This window comes from Oncorhynchus masou, chromosome 9, assembly GCF_036934945.1.
Source record: "Oncorhynchus masou masou isolate Uvic2021 chromosome 9, UVic_Omas_1.1, whole genome shotgun sequence".
In the NCBI taxonomy this organism is placed as follows: domain Eukaryota; kingdom Metazoa; phylum Chordata; class Actinopteri; order Salmoniformes; family Salmonidae; genus Oncorhynchus; species Oncorhynchus masou.
In genome coordinates, this window is record NC_088220.1 from 18,869,984 (window position 1) to 18,895,346 (window position 25,363).

Genomic DNA, 25,363 nt, shown 5'->3' on the forward strand with positions numbered 1-25,363 from the left:
TTCTTACACTGCTGACTTCAGAAGATAGATTCAACTATCTTCTGCTCTTTGATTGATACAACGCTGATAGATATTAGACATCTCAGTGTGGATGGGCACATCCACACATCCACACTATTTTACTCCTATGCTGAAAGAAATACACAGTACGAGGCTGTTATTCTCTATTTAGTTTTTCCCCTTTGCCGTAGATCAATAGCAATTGATAGATGAGGCTCTCTCACGTACAGGGCTCCACAGGGCTCCACAGGGTGCCACAGGGCTCCACAGGGCTCCACAGGGCTCCACAGGGTGCCACAGGGCTCCACAGGGCTCCACAGGGCTCCACAGGGTGCCACAGGGCTCCACAGGGCTCCACAGGGTGCCACAGTGCTCCACAGGGCTCCACAGGGTGCCATAGGGCTCCACAGGTCTCCACGGGGTGCCACAGGGTGCCATAGGGCTCCACAGGGTGCCATAGGGCTCCACAGGGCTCCACAGGGTGCCACAGGGCTCCACTGGGTGCCATAGGGCTCCACAGGGTGCCATAGGGCTCCACAGGACTCCACAGGGTGCCACAGGGCTCCACAGGGCTCCACAGGGTGCCACAGGGCTCCACAGGGCTCCACAGGGTGCCACAGGGCTCCACAGGGCCCCACAGGACTCCACAGGGTGCCATAGGGCTCCACAGGGCTCCACATGGCTCCACAGGGTGCCACAGGGCTCCACAGGGCTCCACAGGGCTCCACGGGGTGCCATAGGGCTCCACAGGGTGCCATAGGAATCCACAGGGCTCCACAGGGCTCCACAGGGTGCCACAGGGCTCCACAGGGCTCCACAGGGTGCCACAGGGCTCCACAGGGTGCCACAGGGCTCCACAGGGTGCCACAGGGCTCCACGGGGCTCCACAGGGTGCCATAGGGCTCCACAGGGCTACACAGGGCTCCACAGGGCTCCACAGGACTCCACAGGGTGCCATAGGGCTCCACAGGGCTCGACAGGGCTCCACAGGGTGCCACAGGGCTCCACAGGGCTCTACAGGGTGCCATAGGGCTCCACAGGGTGCCACAGGGCTCCACAGGGCTCCACAGGGTGCCATAGGGCTCCACGGGGCTCCACAGGGCTCCACAGGGTGCCACAGGGCTCCACAGGGTGCCACAGGGTTCCACAGGGTGCCACAGGGCTCCACAGGGTGCCACAGGTTGCCACATGGCTCCACAGGGTGCCACAGGGCTCCACAGGGCTCCACAGGGTGCCACAGGGCTCCACAGGGTGCCATAGGGCTCCACAGGGTGCCACAGGGCTACACAGGGCTCCACAGGGTGCCATAGGGCTCCACAGGGCTCCACAGGGTGCCACAGGGCTCCACAGGGTTCCACGGGGTGCCATAGGGCTCCACAGGGCTCCACAGGGTGCCACAGGGCTCCACAGGGCTCCACAGGGCTCCACAGGGTGCCACAGGGCTCAACAGGGCTCCACAGGGTGCCACAGGGCTCCACGGGGTGCCACATTCACATACACATATATATTTGCGTGATATAGCCTAGTCAATGACACTCTGTTACATAGACATACGTGTGTGTGTAAAACTGTACTGTATGTCTTCTCCTGCAAACAGGCAGACAGACCAACCTAGATGTCCAGCATCAGAAAGGCAGAGAGCAAGTGTTTCATATCCATGTGAGAAAGATTAACACAGAAAGGATCCGTGTCATCCCCAAAATGTCCCAGAAAGATTTGGGGCTTATGTTTCAATGCCCTTCGCTGCTAATCTCTACTTTTAATGTGTCTGTATCATTTACACTGTCCTTCCTATGCTTTTATGCATTATTTTCACAGCACACCCTAAACAGGACGAACAAAATCAGTGCATGTACATGTTTCTGCCGTGGTCTACTGTCATCACATCTATTTTGATATAATCACAGGCAAAAGCACAAAACAGCCTTAAATCTGCTTGGACAGTGAGCGAGATTCGGGACAGTGCTGTAAATCCAGGGTGGATGGATAAGGATGTTGTTTGGCCAGCGGTCTGTGGCAGTCTGCATCCCAAATGGCACCCTATTCTCTATGTAGTGCACTACTTTTGCCCAGGGCCCATAGAGCTCTGGTCATAAGCAGTGCAATGTAGGGTATAGAGTGCCATTTGGGACACATCCCTGGCTTAGCACTTCAGGGGCGGTGTGAAGTGGAGAGGAGATAATCATGGGGCAGCATTGAACATGTCAGCTGGCCAAGGTAAGGCCGCCCGCCCCGGGCCCCAGCGCTAACTGGCACCAGCCACATCTATCTCAGCCTGAAGATTTCCCTTTTGTGTCTGTGCCAGCCAGAGTTAGAGAGCTTGCTTTTGAAACCGAGAAAAGTGGGTATTTTTCAGAGATGCTCCTCCATTCTTTTTGTTGCAGTAAATACAGATGTAATAATTGACTTCTCTAAATTGACACTTTGCTCCACAAGCCTTTGAAGTGTAAGTGAAAAATCACAGTAAGCATTCAGTATTTTTGTTCTTGTTTCATTTTCTGATCTTACAGAGACAATCTCTTGGCAGTACATAGTATTGCCTCTCTGTGGACATGGTGTTGCAGGAGAAAGTTGACAGCACAAAGGATACATTTAGATGTGGTTGGACAGGCGCTGCCACAGCAGACACTAGGATACAGTATACCCAAAATGCAAATTAGCAATAAATGAGCAAATTATTTGCAGAGTAATGAAACATGCAAATATTGCAGAATTATCCACCTGATGCAATCTGAAGTTCCGAATAGTCCAAGTGTGTCCTCTTAGGTTCAGTAGCTAGGGTTGTTGACCTCTGTATAAATTCAGTAACCTGGAGTCAAGAACAATCTATGGAAATATTGACTCAATTGTTCACTTCAGGCCATAGCCTCTCATTTGCAATTCAGCAGATATGCACATTGAGTACCCTAATACCCTAACCTCGGACCCCATACTGACATTAAGAAGAAGGGCTCAAAGAGTCGAGCATAAACAAGACCGATTCTAACAGAAGCACCATGTTTTGATCAGCGAGCTGCTCTTCATCTGGACATTATCTCCTGTCTCAAGTCTGGCCGACAGGGCTTCTGCTTATCACAACTGTCCTGTGCACTTTGATACATGGCTGTCACAACATCACCCTCCCTCCACTTAGCTTACTGTAGGTAGTACCGCAGGCCTACATGCTTTTTCAATTGAACCATAAGGTTGGCCGTTCAACAGAACAAAGAGGAAAATGTGTGATTGACATTAGTATTTCAGCATGATCACTCCACTCCAAAACAAGTCAATTTAGAATTGTGATAAAGGTTGTTATCAGATGGACGTGGCAGTTAGGAGTCTGAGAAAGGCAAAGATAAGAACATAGAATTCTTTCAATAGTGTTTTATCAGCTAGCTACTTGGCACATATGCAGGTTAAATAGCTCGGAAGTGGACCAGGGGAGAGGCATAATTATAGGTTGTATTTTGAAACACAACCAGATACTGAACCACTAAGTGATATGGCAGATCAGTCACCCGTCATCACAGTCCCACTACGTCTTCAGCAGGACAGGACAGGCTCACCCACACTGTGGTGGGGTAGGGGTGGGAGAGTGGAGAATAGATACACAGTTACAAAAATAACATTGTGTTCTGGGCACTCTTTCATATGATACTAGTATTGTAAAGCCCAGCACTAAAGACCATTTTTTGTCCCCCAAATGTATTTATTTTACTTGGGGGATTTTTTTTTTTTTAAGACTGTAAAATCATCAAGATTTCAGATAAAAAATATATATATTTAGGAAATCTGTTCCCAAGTATTCCCACAAATAAAAAAAGAGAAATATGTGCTGGTGTCTCAATGTAATCAAGGTGTGAAATGATTGTTATTTTCAAATTCAATCTCTCTTTGGGCTTAGTTATGGTCAATTTGCAGTGTACAAATTCATTTGCTCTGACCAAAAAAAATCTGTGATTTTCACATTTGTAAGTCGCTCTGGATAAGAGCGTCTGCTAAATGACTTAAATGTAAATGTAATGTGGAGTGTTATTACATGTGAACCAGCAAATTCTACTTTCTCACGTTATTGAATTTCATTACATTTGGAGTTGTTTTAAATGTGAAACGCCAATTCAACTTGTGAAAGTGAGATGTCCAGTTGAAAATTTTTCACATGTGGAACTACATATTTGATTTTCAGATGTGAACGTTTTGAACATGTGAAACTGCAAATTTCACATCTGAAACTGCAATTCACATGTGAGGTGAGAACATGTTATGATCCTCACATGTGAAAGGTGGTGCTAACATGTGAACTCTAAATTTAATACATGGGAAATATGTTTTGTTAAATTTAATTTAAGCTCAACATGTGAAAACAGCTGTTTTATTTTTTTGGAAGCAATGATTCATGTTGCCTGGTCTTTTATTATAATTATTATATTGCTCCGGCCTCCTGACCATTTGCTCCACAAAAATCGTCCCACAGCTGAATAGTTGCCTGCCCCTAGTCTATTTCAAGCACAGTGTCACCTTGTTCTAAAGCCCAATGAATAAAGAACGAACGGGTATGGGTATATGGTGCACACAAGGTAAAGCTGATTGCCTGATAGGCTACTGTGCATGAGAGAAATTGGATTAATTAGGCCTAATTCATAAAGTCGGTGACGGTGATGCATGCATTAATTAGTAACACAAACACGTTGGTTTCTTGAGGGGGTGAAATGTTGAGAAAACATGCACTTTAAATGCCCTGAAAGGAAGTGGATTTGCTCCATTCAGAAGGACCTCGTGTTCATGATAGGCCATGCATGCCTTCCTTACAAATTGAACTGTTGGTTGTTTCCATGACTACGAAAACCAGCGCTGCACCAATGACTGATCTTGTATTGGGCGACACAGCCATTTTCGCTCTCGGGGGAAAATAATATTGTACTGCGGTATTAAAACAAGGATTCTATTCTTGAAATACACACAGGCATACAGGTTGGATAGCAATAATTTATTTGGTGTGTTGCACAGTTTCCCGACCGTGCACTGCATTTACGGTTGGGGAAAACTGATTATCTTCTGTGAAGCATTTGTGGAGCTGCGTATTGTCTTGCGGAAGCTGGTCTGGGATGCTGTCGGAATAGATATCGAACTCATCCCATACCAGGCAACTGATCCAACAGCAGTGTTTGCGCTCTATGGACTGCCTGCCTGCCTGCCTGACTCCTCAAAAACAGGTGCATATAGTCTATAAATCATTTGTGGGAAAATATTTGCGCATTGTATTTCAGGGTCAAAGGAACACACGGTGGCAATTATTGGTAAGTATATTTATTGTGGCAATGGGCACGATAGAGGTGGGATAAATGTTCTGTATCACGGGTATTTAACTAGACTACTGACTAATCACGCGCTGGAAAGTTATCTAAAGATACATTATTTTTTGCACTGTTATATTGTACCACTGTGCTCAAAGCTGACACAGTTGTAAAGAGTTAAAATGTTGTAACATTAAGGGAAGCGTTGTATAACTCCAGCATACGGTCATTCACGTGACGCATTGTCCCATTATTACATGGGATTAAAGGGGTTCATTATTTTCAGAGCAGTTGAAGCGATGTGACTTCAAATCATTTATTTTGACTGATCAAATATAACACTGGTAGTACTGTTGTGTTGTAAACAAAGGGATTGTACCCTATTCAAGGTCCATTTTAAAACGTGTTAATGTGTTATGTTCGCAAGTGTTCTTCTGCATCAAAATGATCGAACTGCCTAGACTGGGTCACGCATTAGATTCGACCTAGGTGATAAAATGAAGTGACAGCTAGGCCTGTTGAATAACATTGAATTCAGTTAAAAATGTTTAAAATGTAAACTATGACTAGAACATGCCAGACATGTCAAACATCCTTGCGTTATATTTATAATATTCAACGATGAAGAATGAGTTATTCCAGGTAAGATTACATCAAGAACGGTCATATTGTGACATCATATCATACATATATTATGTTATATGTTATCATATGTTATCATACAGCACACTAGACTAACCAACACATGTTCTATGTCAAGCTCTATGAGAATAGAGTACCAAGGTCATTGAAGTAAACTACCATAAACTACTGTATACAGATGTATAGAAAGAAATTAGACCAAAACTTGAATTACAGCACTCACAATGTGTGAAGCTACTTCTACTCCAAATGGTACTCTCTTCCCTTTGTAGTACACTACTTTCGAAAAGAGCCCTATTCGACTTGTCAAAAGTAGTGCACTATATAGGGAATATGGTCCCTGTCACTTTGGTATAAAGGGTCGGGAGACAGGCGCAGGAATGCGTAATAGTTTAAAAAAAATGTCTTTACCCAAATTACAGAGTGCCGTGTACAGGCACGGGGACCAAACAAACACATATACAACACACAGGGTTGAAACCCAAACAAAAGAGTGAGGAGTACCTTGAATAAATAACACAAGCGCACAATGATTATCACACGGGACGAGACCCGTAATCATCTGCGCAATCCACAATGGCACGAAAGCCAATACAACATAGCACAGATACTCACACAAAACAATGGGCATTGTAACAATAATCGACAGGACACTGGTAAACCAAGGTTATACTTATACAATTACTAATCACTGGGAATAGGGGCCAGGTGTGCGTAATGTTCCAGAGGGATCCGTGACAGTGTGATTTGGGACTCTCCCTGTGAAGCATTAATGCATACCACAGATACATACCTTCCATTCATAGGTTTGGCCATACATCGTCCTATAACACAGTCTGGATACACATTAGCCTTTGACAACTATCAGATATCCAACTCCTCATAGTGTTGTCATATTCCTACACATGAAAATAAAAACGATTTTGTCCATTTTTTAAAAGTTATCATCAGGAAGTGACCATCACTGTCAATGGTCAATAAGTCATATCAATGATTTCTCTCGTAGGGGCTGTGTGGAATGAAACAGCTGCCACTTGATGATATATACAGTACTATAGCTCTCCCCTGGTACTTGCTGTCAGCCAGTTAGTGTGTGTGTATAGATCATGGGGTGTAGATGGACAAGACATTAGGGGAAAGAGCAATGTCATACACCTGTCTGCTGATTGATGATTTCTTTTCCTCCGCCATTTTGAATGCCATTAGGTTAATTTACCTTGGCTCGAGTAGTCGAGTAGAGAAAGTTAACCTACATTTCTTTGCTGTTTGAAGTCCAAACACAGATAATAATTAATTAAATAAATAAAGGGCAATGACATTTCACATTGAGAATGTTATTCATTCATGCTGAATTCCCAAGGGTATAAACTGACAAATGCCTATAATACTACAAAGAGCCACCCACTTGTATGGAGTCGCTGGTAGGCGAGCCTACCTCTTGGCTCTGAAGCTGATTATCCCTCAAATATCAGTCTGTCCTGTCTTAATGGTGTAGCTATCCTCGGCAGGAGAATATGAGTGATGTTGGTTTTATTGCACAGGTTTCTTTGGAACATGTTTGTGCTGACACCTTCAGTCATGGCACATTCTGTGACATATTGGGTGAAGGGGGAGTTCCTCTTCCAGGAGACGTCTGTCATGGCCCCCACCATGTCCAGGCTTGTTGGTGCCACTGCCTGCCAATCGTCCACAGAAGTGTTTGTCCCAAATGGCACCCTATTCCCTACACAGTGCAAGCCTTTTGACCAGAGCCCTAAGTAGTGCGCTACATAGGGAATAGGGTGCAATTTGGGATGCACCCAAGATCTGACCAGGCAGATTTCTATCCAGCATTGAGTTATTGTGGAGCACACTTACTTTCTGGACTGTGAGTGATACAGTATTCTTGCAATCATATTTCAAGTTGCAATACATTTAGATGTGACTTATAACTGTAAGTTATTATCCTCACTGCCATAGAGACTATTTGGTTTAAAGCCATCAGTTTATACCTTTGGGAATGCAGCATGAATTAATAACATCTTCACTGTGAAACATTATTGCCCAATTTTGAAATGTAATTATCATCTGTCTTTCCCTTCAAACAGCAAATAAATGCCACCCGAGCCACGGCCTGTTCACCCCGCTACCATCTAGAAGGTGGAGACAGTACAGGTGCATCAAAATTGTGGCCAAGAGACTGATAAACAGCTTCTATCTCCAGGCCATCAGACTGTTAAATAGTCATCACTAGTCAGCCTCCGCCCAGCACCCTGCCCTGAACCTTAGACACTGTTACTAGCAGGCTAGCACCAGGTACTCTACCCTGTACCATAGAGACTGCTGTCTTATGTACATAGTCATGGAACACTGGTCACTTTAATAATGTTTACATACTGCTTTACCCACTTCATATGTATATACTGTATTCTAGTCAAGGTTCATATTATATAACTACTGCTGTACACACCTTTTCTTTTCATATACTGTCCATACTATCTATTTGCAACACTATGTACAGTGCCTTCGGGAAAGTATACAGACGCCTTAACTTTTTCCACATTTTGTTAGGTCACGGTCTTATTCTATAATCAAAACATTTTTTTTCCCCTCATCAATCTATACACAATACCCCATAATGACAAAGCAAAAACAGGTTTTGATTTTTTTTTGCTAATTTATAAAAAAAATATATAAATATATCACATTTACATAAGTATTCAGACCCTTTACTCAATACTTTGTTGAAGCACCTTTGGCAGCAATTACAGCCTCAAGTCTTCTTGGGTATGACGTTACAAGCTTGGCACACTTGTAGTTGGGGAGTTTCTCCCATTCTTTTCTTCAGATCCTCTCAAGCTCTGTCAGGATGGATGGGGAGCGTTGTTGCACAGCTATTTCGGGTCTCTCCAGAGATGTTCGATCAGGTTCAAGTCTGGGACTGGCTGGGCCACTCAAGGGCATTCAGAGACTTGTCTCGAAGCCATTCCTGCATTGTCTTGACTGTGTGCTTAGGGTCATTGTCCTGTTGGAAGGTGAACCTTCACCCCAGTCTGAGTACCCTGAGTGCTCTGGAGCAGGTTTTCATCAAGGATCTCTGTACTTTGCTCTGTTCCCTCGATCCTGACTAGTCTCCCCAGTCCCTGCTGCTGAAAAACATTCCCATAGCATGATGCTGCCATCACCATGCTTCACCGTAGGGATGGTGCCAGGTTTTTTCCAGACATGACTCTTGGCATTCATTCCAGCAAAATATTTTATGAACCTGTTTTTGCATTATGGGCTATTATTATCATTATTATTATGTTTTTTAAATTATTTTTATTATGTATTATTATGTTTTTTATTTTACTAGCCAAGTCAGTTAAGAACAAATTCTTATTTTCAATGAAGACCTAGGAACACTGAGGTTAACTGCCTTGTTCAGGGACAGAATGACTGATTTCTACCTTGTCAGCTTGGGGATTTGATCTCGCAACCTTTCGGTTACTAGTCCAATGCTCTAACCACTAGGCTACCTGTGAGTAGGTCTCTGAGGAAATGTTTTTATTTAATCCATTTTAGAATAAGGCTGTAACGTAACAAAATGTGGAGAAAGTCAAGGGGTCTGAATACATTCCGAAGGCACTGTACATATTTATATTCTGGATTTGGACATTGCTTGTTCTGATATTTCTTAATTTCTATCTTTGTTTATTGTTGTGTATTTTTAGTTATTACTGCACTGTTGGAGATAGAAACATAAGTATTTCGCTGCACCTGCAATAACATCTGCAAAATATGTGTACGTGACCAATAACATTTGATTTGATGTTTTGATACAGTGCTGGCCAACAGTCGCTTGAAAAGCTGTCAACCTCCTGACATTTGTGTCAGGGTCTAACCTGTCTCCCTGTAGCCTGAACTGTTGTGGTCTCCCTGAGAACGGTGGTGGTCTCCCTGACAGATCGCCACTGTCATCAGTCATGAACGTCACTGGTAAAAATAGATCTGATGTAATACGGTCAGCCTAGAAGAAATACTGCACATCACCCACATATACGTTTCCCTTTCGACGTGACATGAAATTGCATTCCGGCATTCCTTTTAATTGCTTAATTTCCTCACTTGTGTGTGTGTGTGTGTGTGTGTGTGTGTGCGTGCGTGCGTGTGTGCGTGTGCGTGCGTGCGTGTGTGTGTGTTGCCTCCGGAGGTTCAGCACCTGAATTTCAAGACCTTGAAATCCCTCTCTGTACCTTGGCTACTATCTTTCACAGGTTCCAATGGTGTTGATTTACCAAAAATGCCCCATAACCTGCATAGCGCAAATGTTTGTATCCTCACAAATGTGTTCCTGTGTATATTCTGTGGTATGCTGTGTGTCACTTTTCCCCAGAGAGAGCCCCAAGAGTATCTTTCCAGCCCCTAGACATACATGTCTGCATCTGAAAATAGCTCAAACCGCGGCAGCGCTGCTTGGACAGGCATGGGTTGACTCTGTCACGTCTTTTGCCTCCAGAAACCAGGATCACACTTGTCGGACCTTAACCCTGCATGTCAATGTGGTGAAATCTGCTGTGCCGCCGCCCAGAAAACAGATATAGGGAGAGGAGCTACAAAAAACATCACGGATGTGTTTTCATTCTATCACGTAGTGTGTCTCGCTCTTCATGTCTGGTGAGATATTCCCTATCTTTCTTTGAATTATGTATTGGATACATGCTGCCGCCTCATGGTAGGTTAGCTTTCCTGGCTGTTTTGCAGCAGGTAGCCTAGTGGTTAGAGCAGTGGGCCTGTCACTGAAAGATCGCTAGTTCAAATCCCTTAGAAGATGAAAAATCTGTTAATGTGCTCTCAAGCAAGGCCCTTAAACCTAATTGATCTAGGATCGCCGTTGATAATGGCAGACCCTGGCTGTGACATTACTATCTGAGGTTGTCTTGGGGAGTTGGGATGCACAAAAAAACACATTTCCAATTCACTCATGTGTATTAATATACACTTGAACATGTGTGAAATAGGACAGCTATAAGCACCCACCTAATGATATATATATATTTTTTTATCTCAGCTCATGGTTAATGGTTTTCTGTGTTAAATGAGGAGGTGATAAATTGTATATTGTACCATTAAGTCAAAAGTGGAAAGAAATAGTATGGAGTCTTCAATTCTCTTTCTTTGACCAAATTGAGTTATTAATACTTTTTTAAATGTATGAATTTGAATAAGCTACTAGTAATTATACTCAGACTGTGAGAACATTGGTGTGGTGTTATGGAATACGTGATGTAGGGTGCTCACTGTACATGGTATGCTTCATTATGGTACATGGTATGCTTCATTGTGGTACATGGTATGCTTCATTATGGTACATGGCCTTGTACGGTCTTATATAAGTAAGAGCAGTCATGTTCAAGGTTTCCTTTGACCTCAAAATATGTCATTACAGATATGCCACTCTTCCGTAAATCATATTTGTGTGACTGCTGAAGCGGTGGCTGACAAAACATTGTTGCGTCCCAAATGAATCAATGCCACCTCGGTTATGGATAATGTGACTCTTCACCTGGAAAGCAAAAGAGTCGCAAGGTCTGGGATGGTTTGACTGTCAGTGTTGTAGTTGAGAGACCTTTGGAGAACTTCCATAGAAAGTGATCAGTGCTGATGATATAGGCATGAGAGGGGACATCATTCCATAATGGGGGGGTCTTCTAATGAAAGGAGACCAGATAAGTGCAGGGTGAGTACAGTCCAACCACTGATGTAGTGTGATATATACTGAATAAAAATAGAAACGCAACAATTTCAACAATTTTACTGAGTTACAGTTCATATAAGGAAATCAGTCAATTGAAATAAATGTATTAGGACCTAGTCTATGGATTCCACAACAGGGCTTTATTACAGACATATATACAGCTTCATCAGCTGTTCAGGTGGCTGGTCTCGGATGAACCCACAGGTGAAGAAGCAGGATGTGGAGGTCCTAAGCTGGCATGTGAGGCCGGTAGGACGTACTGCCAAATTCTCTAAAACGACGTTCGAGGCGGGTTATGATAGAAAAATTAACATTTTATTATCTGGCAACAGCTCTGGTGGATATTCCTGCAGACAGTATTCCATTTGCATGCTCCCTCAAAACTTGTGGCATTGTGTTGTGTGACAAAACTGCAAATTTTAGAGTGGCCTTTTAATGTCCCCAGCACAAGGTGCACCTGTGTAAGGATCATGCTGTTTAATCACCTTTTTGAAATGCCTCACCTGTCAGGTGGATGAATTATCTTGGCAAAGGATAAATGCTCACCAACGGGGATGTAAACAAATTTGTGCACAAAATTTAAGAGAAATACACTTTTTGTGCATATGGAACATTTCTTGGATCTTTCATTTCAGCTCATGAAACTTGAAACACTACATTTTACATTATATTTCCACTTTACAATATATTTTTGTTCAGTACAGTATGAAATAGTATGGTCTGGGCTTTAGCCCTCTGATGGTATCATTTTGGGTTATAGCAGTGTAATTTGTCAGGTTTATATTTCCTCTGGATGTTCAGTAGGGTATAGTGGATTAGTCAGTGCTTAGTTTACAGTATGGAGTACTGCGCTATTCTGTAAAAGATCATCACTATTGACTTTCACAATATTAATTTTCCATCTATGGAAACTCTGCTCCACTGTTTGATGCTGGTACTTTAGCACACGGTGTACACAACACAATAATAAAAGGTGCAAAACAGCAAGTGGAGCAGCCGACGGATGCAGGCTTGCGTCAGGTGGAATGCCGGACTCAAGTCGGTGAAACCACGAGAAGGAACGCAAGGCCATGTGCAAAAGATGATTGCGCAATACGTATAAGATTGTCAATCATCAGTGGGCAGGAAAGAGCTCCTTATATGCGCGTGGCAAAGCCTTTCAAACCCTATTTTAAAGCAGAATTCTGGTACCGATTATAAAAAGCTAGTGTTTCACATTGTTGCCATAATTATACTAAATGTTAAACAGGACTCAAGTCCTGTATATCAGGGCAATATCTGACACTTATGCTTAATGTATGTATTTATAACTGCGTAAAAAAGCTGAAAATCCATAATCGATGCGCAGATAGTTTTATTAAAGTAAATAGAGTATGGAAATAATATGGCAAAAATACATAGAATAGCATTTAGCTTCCACCCTTCAGTGAATATTATCCTATAGTTCAGGGAGGAGTTGAATTAATTTCTGTGCCATTAAAAAAAGTAAAGACGGCAGTCCTACAGTAATTCATAAGGTGGTGGACCCATCTCTGGCAGCTAACCTCTCTCTCTCCTTAAAGATCAGTACCCTCCCTCCCAGAAGGAGACAGACTTTCTGGAAGCTAGCCCCTCTCTCTAGACTCTCTGGCAGCTAGCCTCTCTCCCCAGACTATATGACAGCTAGCCTCTCTCTCTAGACTCTCTGGCAGCTAGCCTCTCTCCCCAGACTCTCTGGCAGCTAACCTCTCTCCCTCCAAAGACTCTCTGGTAGCTATCCTCTTTCTCTCTCTCCAGACTCTGGCAGCAAGCCTCTCTCTCTCCCCAGACTCTCTGGCAGCTAGTCTCTTTCTCTCCAGACTATGCAAGCTAGCCTCTCTCTCTCCATACTCCCTGGCAGCTAGCCTTTCTCTCTCCCCAGACTCTCTGGCAGCTAGCCTCTTTCTCCCCAGACTCTCTGGCAGCTAGCCTCTCTCTCTCTCCCCAGACTCTCTGGCAGCTAGCCTCTCTCTCTCACCAGACTCTCTGGTAGCTAGCCCCTCTCCAGACTCTCTGGCAGCTAGCCTTTCTCTCTCTATACTCTCTGTCAGCTAGACTCTCTGTCAGCTAGACTCTCTCTGTAGACTCTGGCAGCTAGACTCTCACTATAATCTCTGGCAGCTAGCCTCTCTCTCTCTCTCTCTCTCTCTGTAGACTCTCTGGCAGCTAGCCTCTCTCTCTCCAAAGACCCTCTGGCAGCTATCCTCTTTCTCTCTCTCCAGGCTCTGGCAGCTAGCCTCTCTCCCCAGACTATATGGCAGCTAGCCTCTCTCTCTAGACTCTCTGGCAGCTAGCCTCTCTCCCCAGACTCTCTTGCAGCTGACCTCTCTCTCTCCAAAGACTCTCTGGCAGCTAGTCTCTTTCTCTTTCTCTCCAGACTATGCAAGCTAGCCTCTCTCTCTCTCCAGACTCTCTGGCAGCTAGCCTCTTTCTCTCCCCAGACTCTCTGCCAGCTGGCCTTTCTCTCTCCCCAGACTCTCTGGCAGCTAGCCTCTTTCTCCCCAGACTCTCTGGCAGCTAGCCTCTCTCTCCCCAGACTCTCTGGTAGCTAGCCCGTCTCCAGACTCTCTGGCAGCTAGCCTCTCTCTCTCTCAGCTAGACTCTCTGTCAGCTAGACTCTCTGTCAGCTAGACTCTCTCGCTCCAGACTCTGGCAGCTAGACTCTCACTATAATCTCTGGCAGCTAGCCTCTCTCTCTCTCTGGACTCTCTGACAGCTAGCCTCTCTCTCTCCCCAGACTCTATAGCAGCTAGCATCTCTCTCTCTAGACTCTCTGACCGCTAGACTCTCTCGCTCCACTCTGGCAGCTAGACTCTCACTAGAATCTCTGGCAGCTAGCCTCTCTCTCTCTCTCTAGACTCTCTGGCAGCTAGCCTCTCTCTCTCTCTCTCTCACCAGACTCTCTGGTAGCTAGCCCCTCTCCAGACTCTCTGGCAGCTAGCCTTTCTCTCTCTATACTCTCTGTCAGCTAGACTCTCTGTCAGCTAGACTCTCTCTGTAGACTCTGGCAGCTAGACTCTCACTATAATCTCTGGCAGCTAGCCTCTCTCTCTCTCTCTCTCTGTAGACTCTCTGGCAGCTAGCCTCTCTCTATCCAAAGACCCTCTGGCAGCTATCCTCTTTCTCTCTCTCCAGGCTCTGGCAGCTAGCCTCTCTCCCCAGACTATATGGCAGCTAGCCTCTCTCTCTATACTCTCTGGCAGCTAGCCTCTCTCCCCAGACTCTCTTGCAGCTGACCTCTCTCTCTCCAAAGACTCTCTGGCAGCTAGTCTCTTTCTCCTTCTTTCCAGACTATGCAAGCTAGCCTCTCTCTCTCTCCAGACTCTTTGGCAGCTAGCCTCTTTCTCTCCCCAGACTCTCTGGCAGCTGGCCTTTCTCTCTCCCCAGACTCTCTGGCAGCTAGCCTCTTTCTCCCCAGACTCTCTGGCAGCTAGCCTCTCTCTCCCCAGACTCTCTGGTAGCTAGCCTGTCTCCAGACTCTCTGGCAGCTAGCCTCTCTCTCTCTCTCTGGACTCTCTGACAGCTAGCCTCTCTCTCGCCCCAGACTCTATAGCAGCTAGCATCTCTCTCTCTAGACTCTCTGACTGCTAGACTCTCTCGCTCCACTCTGGCAGCTAGACTCTCACTAGAATCTCTGGCAGCTAGCCTCTCTCTCTCTCTCTAGACTCTCTGGCAGCTAGCCTCTCTCTCTCTCTCTCTCTCTCTCACCAGACTCTCTGGTAGCTAGCCCCTCTCCAGACTCTCTGGCAGCTAGCCTTTCTCTCTCTATACTCTCTGTCAGCTAGACTCTCTGTCAGCTAGACTCTCTCTGTAGACTCTGGCAGCTAGACTCTCACTATAATCTCTGGCAGCTAGCCTCTCTCTCTCTCTCTCTGTAGACTCTCTGGCAGCTAGCCTCTCTCTCTCCAAAGACCCTCTGGCAGCTATCCTCTTTCTCTCTCTCCAGGCTCTGGCAGCTAGCCTCTCTCCCCAGACTATATGGCAGCTAGCCTCTCTCTCTATACTCTCTGGCAGCTAGCCTCTCTCCCCAGACTCTCTTGCAGCTGACCTCTCTCTCTCCAAAGACTCTCTGGCAGCTAGTCTCTTTCTCCTTCTTTCCAGACTATGCAAGCTAGCCTCTCTCTCTCTCCAGACTCTTTGGCAGCTAGCCTCTTTCTCTCCCCCGACTCTCTGGCAGCTGGCCTTTCTCTCTCCCCAGACTCTCTGGCAGCTAGCCTCTTTCTCCCCAGACTCTCTGGCAGCTAGCCTCTCTCTCCCCAGACTCTCTGGTAGCTAGCCCGTCTCCAGACTCTCTGGCAGCTAGCCTCTCTCTCTCTCTCTGGACTCTCTGACAGTTAGCCTCTCTCTCGCCCCAGACTCTATAGCAGCTAGCATCTCTCTCTCTAGACTCTCTGACCGCTAGACTCTCTCGCTCCACTCTGGCAGCTAGACTCTCACTAGAATCTCTGGCAGCTAGCCTCTCTCTCTCTCTCTAGACTCTCTGGCAGCTAGCCTCTCCCTATCTCTCCAGACTCTCTGACAGCCAGCCTCCCCCTCTCTCTCCAGACTCTATGGCAGGTAGCATCTCTCTCTCTCTAGACTCTCTGGCAGCTAGCCTCTCCCTCTCTCTCTCTCTCTCTCTCCAGACTCTCTGGCAATTAGCATCTCTCTCCCCAGACTCTATAGCAGCTAGCATCTCTCTCTCCAGACTCTCTGGCAGCTAGCCTCGCTCTCTCTCCAGACTCTATGGCAGCTAGACTCTCTCTCTCTAGACTCTCTGTCAGCTAGCATCTCTCTCTCCAGACTCTCTGGCAGCTAGCCTCGCTCTCTCTCCAGACTGTCTGGCAGCTAGCCTCTCTCTCCAGACTCTATGGCAGCTAGACTCTCTCTCTCTAGACTCTCTGGCAGCTAGTCGTTCTCTCTCCAGGCTGTGCAGGAGGGCTTGCATGACTGGCGTATTTTTAGCTTTGTACCACCGTGAAGGAGTGACTTAGCTGTGACCGTACCGCTTTCTTTAAACACAGCTCATGTCTCATGTGTTTTTGGTTGTATTGTGAGGAAGTGTTTGGTATCTTCTGTTGGTGTTTTTGAGCATTAGTGTTTTTGAATTGACTATTAAATGGGTCTTAGTGCATTATCATTTGTTTCATGTTTGTTTACTATTAAATTAGAACACATCTAGGCTCTAATCATTATATCTGTCAGAGATCTGATGAGCAGGCTGTTTGAAGCTCCCATTTTGAAACTGTTATCTGAGAGATGATCTTGTGTTAGAAGACTTCTTAGAAGACTCATCTTTCTTAGCTTATTAGTTGATGATCAGCAGGGGATTTCTCCAAAGGTTAAACACCCAATTAACAGATGCTTCTCAGACCCCAGGGACTGGTCACTATCGGAAGGAATTTAGGCTGAGTACCAAATGTCCCCCTATTCCCTTTATAGTGCACTACTTTGGACCAGGGTCCATAGCGCTCTGGTCCAACGTAGTGCACTATATAGGGAATTAGGGTGCCATTTGGGACGCATAATTAGCCGTGCTGACCTGCTGCAGAGCGGAGGCGGCTGTGAATCTCCTTCCCCCGGGAGATATTTGTTTGATAACATTAAGGAGAAAATTCCAGCACCATGCCTGCTAAGGGGTGCTTGTGTATGCATTGCCTGGCTGCCACTTAACTCTGGTTGGCACTGTGCAGGGGTAGGAACACAACCCACTACCCTCACTGAGACAGTCTGAGAGACACTGTAGCATTTTATTACTGCCTGCTGCCTGTCTTCATCTGACTCCTCTTCATACGGTATGTGTTAGGATGTGTAGAATATAGAGCTGTTGACATGGCTGTGCAGAATATAGGGCTGTTGATATGGCTGTGTAGAATATAGAGCTGTTGATATGGCTGTGTACAATATAGAGCTGTTGATATGGCTGTGTAGAATATAGAGCTGTTGATATGGCTGTGTAGAATATAGAGCTGTTGGTATGGCTGTGTACAATATAGAGCTGTTGATATGGCTGTGTACAATATAGAGCTGTTGACATGGCTGTGTACAATATAGAGCTGTTGATATGGCTGTGTAGAATATAGAGCTGTTGATATGGCTGTGTAGAATATAGAGCTGTTGATATGGCTGTGTAGAATATAGAGCTGTTGGTATGGCTGTGTACAATATAGAGCTGTTGATATGGCTGTGTACAATATAGAGCTGTTGACATGGCTGTGTACAATATAGAGCTGTTGATATGGCTGTGTAGAATATAGAGCTGTTGATATGGCTGTGTACAATATAGAGCTGTTGATATGGCTGTGTAGAATATAGAGCTGTTGATATGGCTGTGTAGAATATAGAGCTGTTGGTATGGCTGTGTACAATATAGAGCTGTTGATATGGCTGTGTAGAATATAGAGCTGTTGACATGGCTGTGTACAATATAGAGCTATTGATATGGCTGTGTAGAATATAGAGCTGTTGATATGGCTGTGTACAATATAGAGCTGTTGATATGGCTGTGTAGAATATAGAGCTGTTGATATGGCTGTGTAGAATATAGAGCTGTTGGTATGGCTGTGTACAATATAGAGCTGTTGATATGGCTGTGTACAATATAGAGCTGTTGACATGGCTGTGTACAATATAGAGCTGTTGATATGGCTGTGTAGAATATAGAGCTGTTGAAATGGCTGTGTACAATATAGAGCTGTTGATATGGCTGTGTAGAATATAGAGCTGTTGGTATGGCTGTGTACAATATAGAGCTCTTGATATGGCTGTGTACAATATAGAGCTGTTGACATGGCTGTGTACAATATAGAGCTGTTGATATGGCTGTGTAGAATATAGAGCTGTTGATATGGCTGTGTACAATATAGAGCTGTTGACATGGCTGTGTACAATATAGAGCTGTTGATATGGCTATGTAGAATATAGAGCTGTTGACATGGCTGTGTACAATATAGAGCTGTTGATATGGCTGTGTAGAATATAGAGCTGTTGATATGGCTGTGTAGAATATAGAGCTGTTGACATGGCTGTGAAGAATATAAAGCTATTGACATGGCTTTGAATGAGAGTGTATGTAGAATATAGAGCTATTGACATGGCTGTGTACAATATAGAGCTGTTGATATGGCTGTGTAGAATATAGAGCTGTTGATATGGCTGTGTACAATATAGAGCTGTTGATATGGCTGTGTAGAATATAGAGCTGTTGATATGGCTGTGTAGAATATAGAGCTGTTGGTATGGCTGTGTACAATATAGAGCTGTTGATATGGCTGTGTAGAATATAGAGCTGTTGACATGGCTGTGTACAATATAGAGCTATTGATATGGCTGTGTAGAATATAGAGCTGTTGATATGGCTGTGTACAATATAGAGCTGTTGATATGGCTGTGTAGAATATAGAGCTGTTGATATGGCTGTGTAGAATATAGAGCTGTTGGTATGGCTGTGTACAATATAGAGCTGTTGATATGGCTGTGTACAATATAGAGCTGTTGACATGGCTGTGTACAATATAGAGCTGTTGATATGGCTGTGTAGAATATAGAGCTGTTGAAATGGCTGTGTACAATATAGAGCTGTTGATATGGCTGTGTAGAATATAGAGCTGTTGGTATGGCTGTGTACAATATAGAGCTGTTGATATGGCTGTGTACAATATAGAGCTGTTGACATGGCTGTGTACAATATAGAGCTGTTGATATGGCTGTGTAGAATATAGAGCTGTTGATATGGCTGTGTACAATATAGAGCTGTTGACATGGCTGTGTACAATATAGAGCTGTTGATATGGCTATGTAGAATATAGAGCTGTTGACATGGCTGTGTACAATATAGAGCTGTTGATATGGCTGTGTAGAATATAGAGCTGTTGATATGGCTGTGTAGAATATAGAGCTGTTGACATGGCTGTGAAGAATATAAAGCTATTGACATGGCTTTGAATGAGAGTGTATGTAGAATATAGAGCTATTGACATGGCTGTGTAGAATATAGAGCTGTTGACATGGCTGTGTAGAATATAGAGCTGTTGACATGGCTGTGTAGAATATAGAGCTATTGACATGGCTGTGTAGAATATAGAGCTGTTGACATGGCTGTGTAGAATATAGAGCTATTGACATGGCTGTGTAGAATATAGAGCTGTTGACATGGCTGTGTAGAATATAGAGCTATTGACATGTGTCACAACTATCACCGAAGGTGGCTCGCCTTCCCGTTCAGGTGGCTCTCAGCGGTCTTCGTCACCGGTTTACTAGCTGCCACCGATCCTTTTTCCCCTTTTCGTTTAGTTTGGTCTAATTGGGTTCACCTGTTCCTTGTTTGGGGGTTTAGGTTGGGGTTATTTAAGTTCAGTTGGCCCGCCTGTGTGATTGTGGGCTTGTTTGCTGTTTCTGGTTCAGGAGTGTCCTTTTCATTTATGTCCACTTACAGCATGTGTACCGGTGTTGTACATTTAGGAGTGTTAGAATATAGAGCTATTGACATATCTGTGTAGAGTATAGAGAGCTATTGACATATCTGTGTAGAATATAGAGAGCTATTGACATGGCTGTGTAGAGTATAGAGAGCTATTGACATATCTGTGTAGAATATAGAGAGCTATTGACATATCTGTGTAGAATATAGAGAGCTATTGACATGGCTGTGTAGAGTATAGAGAGCTATTGACATATCTGTGTAGAGTATAGAGAGCTATTGACATATCTGTGTAGAATATAGAGAGCTATTGACATATCTGTGTAGAATATAGAGAGCTATTGACATATCTGTGTAGAATATAGAGAGCTATTGACATATCTGTGTAGAATATAGAGAGCTATTGACATGGCTGTGTAGAGTATAGAGAGCTATTGACATATCTGTGTAGAGTATAGAGAGCTATTGACATGGCTGTGTAGAGTATAGAGAGCTATTGACATATCTGTGTAGAATATAGAGCTATTGACATATCTGTGTAGAATATAGAGCTATTGACATGGCTGTGTAGAGTATAGAGAGCTATTGACATGGCTGTGTAGAGTATAGAGAGCTATTGACATATCTGTGTAGAATATAGAGCTATTGACATATCTGTGTAGAATATAGAGAGCTATTGACATATCTGTGTAGAGTATAGAGAGCTATTGACATATCTGTGTAGAATATAGAGCTATTGACATATCTGTGTAGAATATAGAGAGCTATTGACATGGCTGTGTAGAGTATAGAGAGCTATTGACATGGCTGTGTAGAGTATAGAGAGCTATTGACATGGCTGTGTAGAGTATAGAGAGCTATTGACATGGCTGTGTAGAGTATAGAGAGCTATTGACATGTCTGTGTAGAATATAGAGCTATTGACATGGCTGTGTAGAGTATAGAGAGCTATTGACATGGCTGTGAGTGAGAGTGTATGTTGAAAATCTGTCAAGCTGGGAAACAGCCAATTGGAGCTAGTGCATTCTCCTTGAGGATCCATCTTGAACAAGCCTTTGACTTTTTAAGGAATGCATTATGCCAGTGCCTGCCCAGATAGAGCAGTGCAGGACTTTAACAGTTACCCCTCGTGGCTTGCAATGACAGGGTTCTGAAAATGCACAATTATCTCTTGTTCTGGGTTCCTCATGATCCTTTTTGTACCTTTACCTACTGTAGATAGATAATGTGGCAAGGAATGATCCCATTTGAAATGGTTGTAACAGAGGTTGGTGTAAGATAGGCGTAAGCTCCATCCTCCTCTCCCTCTCACAGGTACACACTTGGAGTGGTGCCGCAAACTGTCATCTTACTAGCTCACAATTCACTGTAGTCTTTTCTCTTTCCCAACAACACATGTTCTTATAATGACACGGAGTACCAAAACATAGCAATTAAGTGAATTATCTCTGGTTCTTAACATGTAATCCCCAGAAATGCCCTGTGTACTGTCCTCCAGAATGAATCAAAAGCAGCTGAACAACACTTAAACTGGCCTGTCCTTCACTTAATGTGATTGTGGATCCAGATCCAGAAATCCATTTTTAGGTCACTTAAGACTTGTTTGTGTTCACATTCTTTGCTCACAAATATACTCTACATAAATAGCCTGAATCTAATTCAGTAGGGAAGCAGAGATTGTGGATGCCTTTTCTCCCAAGCTTTCTGTATTTTCTGTACAGAGAGAAGTCTCTTCTCTCAGTCCTGCTGTTGCTCAGATGCTGTGTGATTTTAGCTGGGAGAGAAGCTTGTAGAAGACCAAGATAGGTTTTAGTTGGTTGAAAACCATCATAGTCTGTCTGCACTTCTTCCAACTCTCCAACTGCACATGATTTAGACTAGACAGGTATTTTATCGAGTAACAAACAACATCATCAAACAAGGCAATCCGTTTACACTTTTACATCAACAGGTTCGTAATGTGTAATTCTTTGATAGCAGTTTTTGTGTATTGTGCATAATAGGCTACTTTTATATTATTATGGTTTTGTTATGTTGCCTATTCCAATCACACCAAGTGACAGTATTTGATGTGATTTGTAGCCATGTTAATATGTGCTTTGAACCAGCTAGATGCATCTGTAAAAGAGCCTGTTTCTCTAGGTCGGTCCCAAATGGCACCCTATTCCCAAAAGTGCACTACTTTTGACCAGAGCCCTATCAAGGGAATAGGGAGCCATTTGGGACACATCCACAGTGTGGGGCAGCCTGGCTCTGACCTCTGAAGGACAGGTGAAGTGCAGGTTGTTATACTGCTGTATATACATGGAACAAAAATAGAAACGCAACATGCAACAATTTAAAATATTTTACTGAGTTACAGTTCATATAAGGATATCAGTCAATTTAAATAAATAAATGAGGCTCTAATTTATGGATTTCACATGACTGGGAATACAGATTTGCATATTTGGACACAGATACGTGGATCAGAAAACTAGTCAGCTTCATATGTGACCACAATTTGCCTCATGCCAATCTCCTTCTCATAGAGTTGATCAGGCTGTTGATTGTGGCCAGCGGAATGTTGTCTCACTCCTCTTCAATGGCTGTGCGAAGTTGCTGGATATTGTTGGGAAATGGAACACGCTGTTGTTTATGTTGATCCAGAGCATCCCAAACACGCTCAATGGGTGAAATGTCTGGTGAGTATGCAGGCCATGGAAGAACTGGGACATTTTCAGCTTCCAGGAATTATGTACAAATCACCAGACAATGGGCCTCAGGATCTCATCACGGTATTTCTGTGCATTCAAATTGCCATAAATAAAATGCAATTGTGTTTGTTGTCCGTAGCTTATGCCTGCCCATACCATAACCCCACTGCCACCATGGGGCACTCTGTTCACAAAGTTGACATCAGCAAACCGCTCGCCCATAAGATGCCATACTCACTGTCTGCCATCTGCCCAGTACAGTTGAAACCGGGACTCATCCGTGAAGAGCACACTTCTCCAGCGTGCCAGTGGCTATCGAAGGTGAGCATTTGCCTGGATACAAGTCGGATACAATGCCAAACTGCAGTCAAGACCCTGGTGAGGATGACGAGCACGCAGATGAGCTTCCCTGAAATGGTTTCTGACAGTTTGTGCAGAAATTCTTCGGTTGTGCAAACCCACAGTTTCATCAGCTGTCCGTGTGGTCGGTCTCAGACGATCCCACTGGTGAAGAAGTCTGATGTGGAGTTCCTGGAATGGAGTGGATACAGGTGGTCAGCGGCCGCGAGGCCGGTTGGAGATACCGCCAAATTCTATAAAATGACGGTGGAGAAAGGAAAATGTAATTCTCTGGCAACAGCTCTGGTGGGCATTCCTGGAGTTAGCATGGCAATTGCACGCTCCCTCAACTTGAGACATGGTGTTGTGTGACCAAACAGCACATTTTAGGATGTCCTTTTATGGTCCGCAGCACAAGGTGCAACTGTGTAATGTTCATGCTATTTAATCAGCTTCTTGAGATACCACACCTGTCAGGTGGATGGATTACCCTGGCAAAGGAAAAATGCTCACTAACAGGGATGTAAACAAAGGTGTTCGGTGGGGTTAAGTTCAGTGCTCTGTCCTGGCCATTCAAATTCTTCCACACCAATCTCGACAAACCATTTCTGTATGTACCTCGCTTTATGCACAGGGGCATTGTCATGTTAAAACAGGAAAGGGCCTTCCCCAAATTGTTGCCACAAAGTTAGAAGCACAGAATTGTCTAGAATGTCATTGTATGCTGTAGCTTTAAGATTTCCTTCACTGGAACTAAGGGGCCTAGCCCGAACCATGAAAAACGTCCCCAGACAATTATTCATCCTCTACCAAACTTTACAGTTGGCACTATGCATTGGGGCAGGCAGCATTCTCCTGGCATCCGCCAAACCCAGATTTGTCTGTCAGACTGCTAGATGGTGAAACGTGATTCATCACTCCAGAGAACGCTTTTCACTGTTCCAGAGTCCAATGGCAGCGAGCTTTACACCACTCCAGCCGATGCTTGGCATTGTGCATGGTGATCTTAGTCATCTGTGCAGCTGCTCGGCCATGGAAACCCATTTCATGAAGCTCCCGACAAACAGTTCTTGGACTAATGTTGCTTCCAGAGGCAGTTTGGAACTCGGTAGTGAGTGTTGCAATTGAGGACAGATCGGTCCCGCTCTGTGAGCTTGTGTGGCCTACCACTTCGTGGCTGAGCCGCTGTTGCCCCTAGGCGATTCCACTTCACAATAACAGCACTTCCCGTTGACCGGGGATGCTCTAGCAAGGCAGAAGTTTGGCAAACTGACTTGTTGGAAAGGTGTTATCCTGTGACGGTGCCATGGAGATTTGTCTATGGAGATTGCATGGCCGTATGCTCGATTTTATACACCTGTCAGCAACAAGTGTGGCTGAAATAGCCAGATCCAGTAATTTGAAGGGGTGTCTACATACCTTTGTATATATAGTGTATGTTGACTACGATGTTACTTTAGATAATATGGTGAGCTAGCAGTTATGATATGAAGTTTTCGCTTGGAAAACAGATAGTCCACAGGCGAAGGGAAGGGGTGAGAGGAGGAGAGCGAGTGGATGCGAGAAGGAATTCAACGAGCTGTTTGTATGTGGCTATGAAAGTAAACTGTTTGCGTGTGAACGGAAGCAAATGGAACAAAATGGGGATTAGCATACCTGAATTTGTCCAATAGAAACTCTCGTTTGCAACTGTTGGACTAATGACTACACATAGGTCAGCTTGATGCAGGCAAAAGTGTTCAAGGCAGTATTGAATGTGCCACTGTCTGTCCATGTGACACTGTCTTTCACCTACGCTGTATTCATAGGCTAGGTTGTAGCAACCTCATGATGGGTATAGGGAACATTCTAGTATCATGTAGTAGCCTGAACCTATCAGTGTTTAAACTGGGTGAATGACATATGAATGACAGTCATCCAATATGCTGTAATAGAAATAAGGCCCTGCACATAAGACAATGCATCGTCCTCCCTCATCTGAAACAGCACCGACCGCCACTGATTAGGACGGGATATTACTTAAACAGCCATATACTCTAGTAAGTAGCTATCAATCTATGTACCATTTTATGGATGTCTGAAATTCTCATCTCTATTAGGGCAATGAAATGTTAGTTGTTCATGGCTGGTAACCAACTTCCTACAGACATATTACTGTATATACATTTGAAGCCTTTTTCCGGCAAGCGCAGAACAATCCCCTCCTGAAACTCCTCATTGTCATGCCTGTGGAGATCGTAGTATGTTGACTGAATACCATGTGGGAACCATAGAAATAGAA

At 44.3% G+C, this 25,363-nt stretch overlaps 1 protein-coding gene across 3 annotated transcripts in view; it reads left to right on the forward strand.

Annotated features, from left to right (window-relative positions):
- The first annotated feature begins 4,883 nt into the window (after window positions 1-4,883).
- The window catches only part of sorbs2b (sorbin and SH3 domain containing 2b), an 81,704-nt gene continuing 61,224 nt past the window's right edge, over window positions 4,884-25,363 (forward strand). For 2 of the 3 annotated variants that reach the window (XM_064973384.1, XM_064973387.1), the window contains exon 1: window positions 4,884-5,192. The gene's annotated coding sequence lies outside the window, so the exon portion shown is untranslated. Of the gene's footprint in view, window positions 5,193-10,392; window positions 10,551-25,363 lie in introns of all 3 variants that reach the window. The other variant, XM_064973386.1, reaches the window with a different exon arrangement.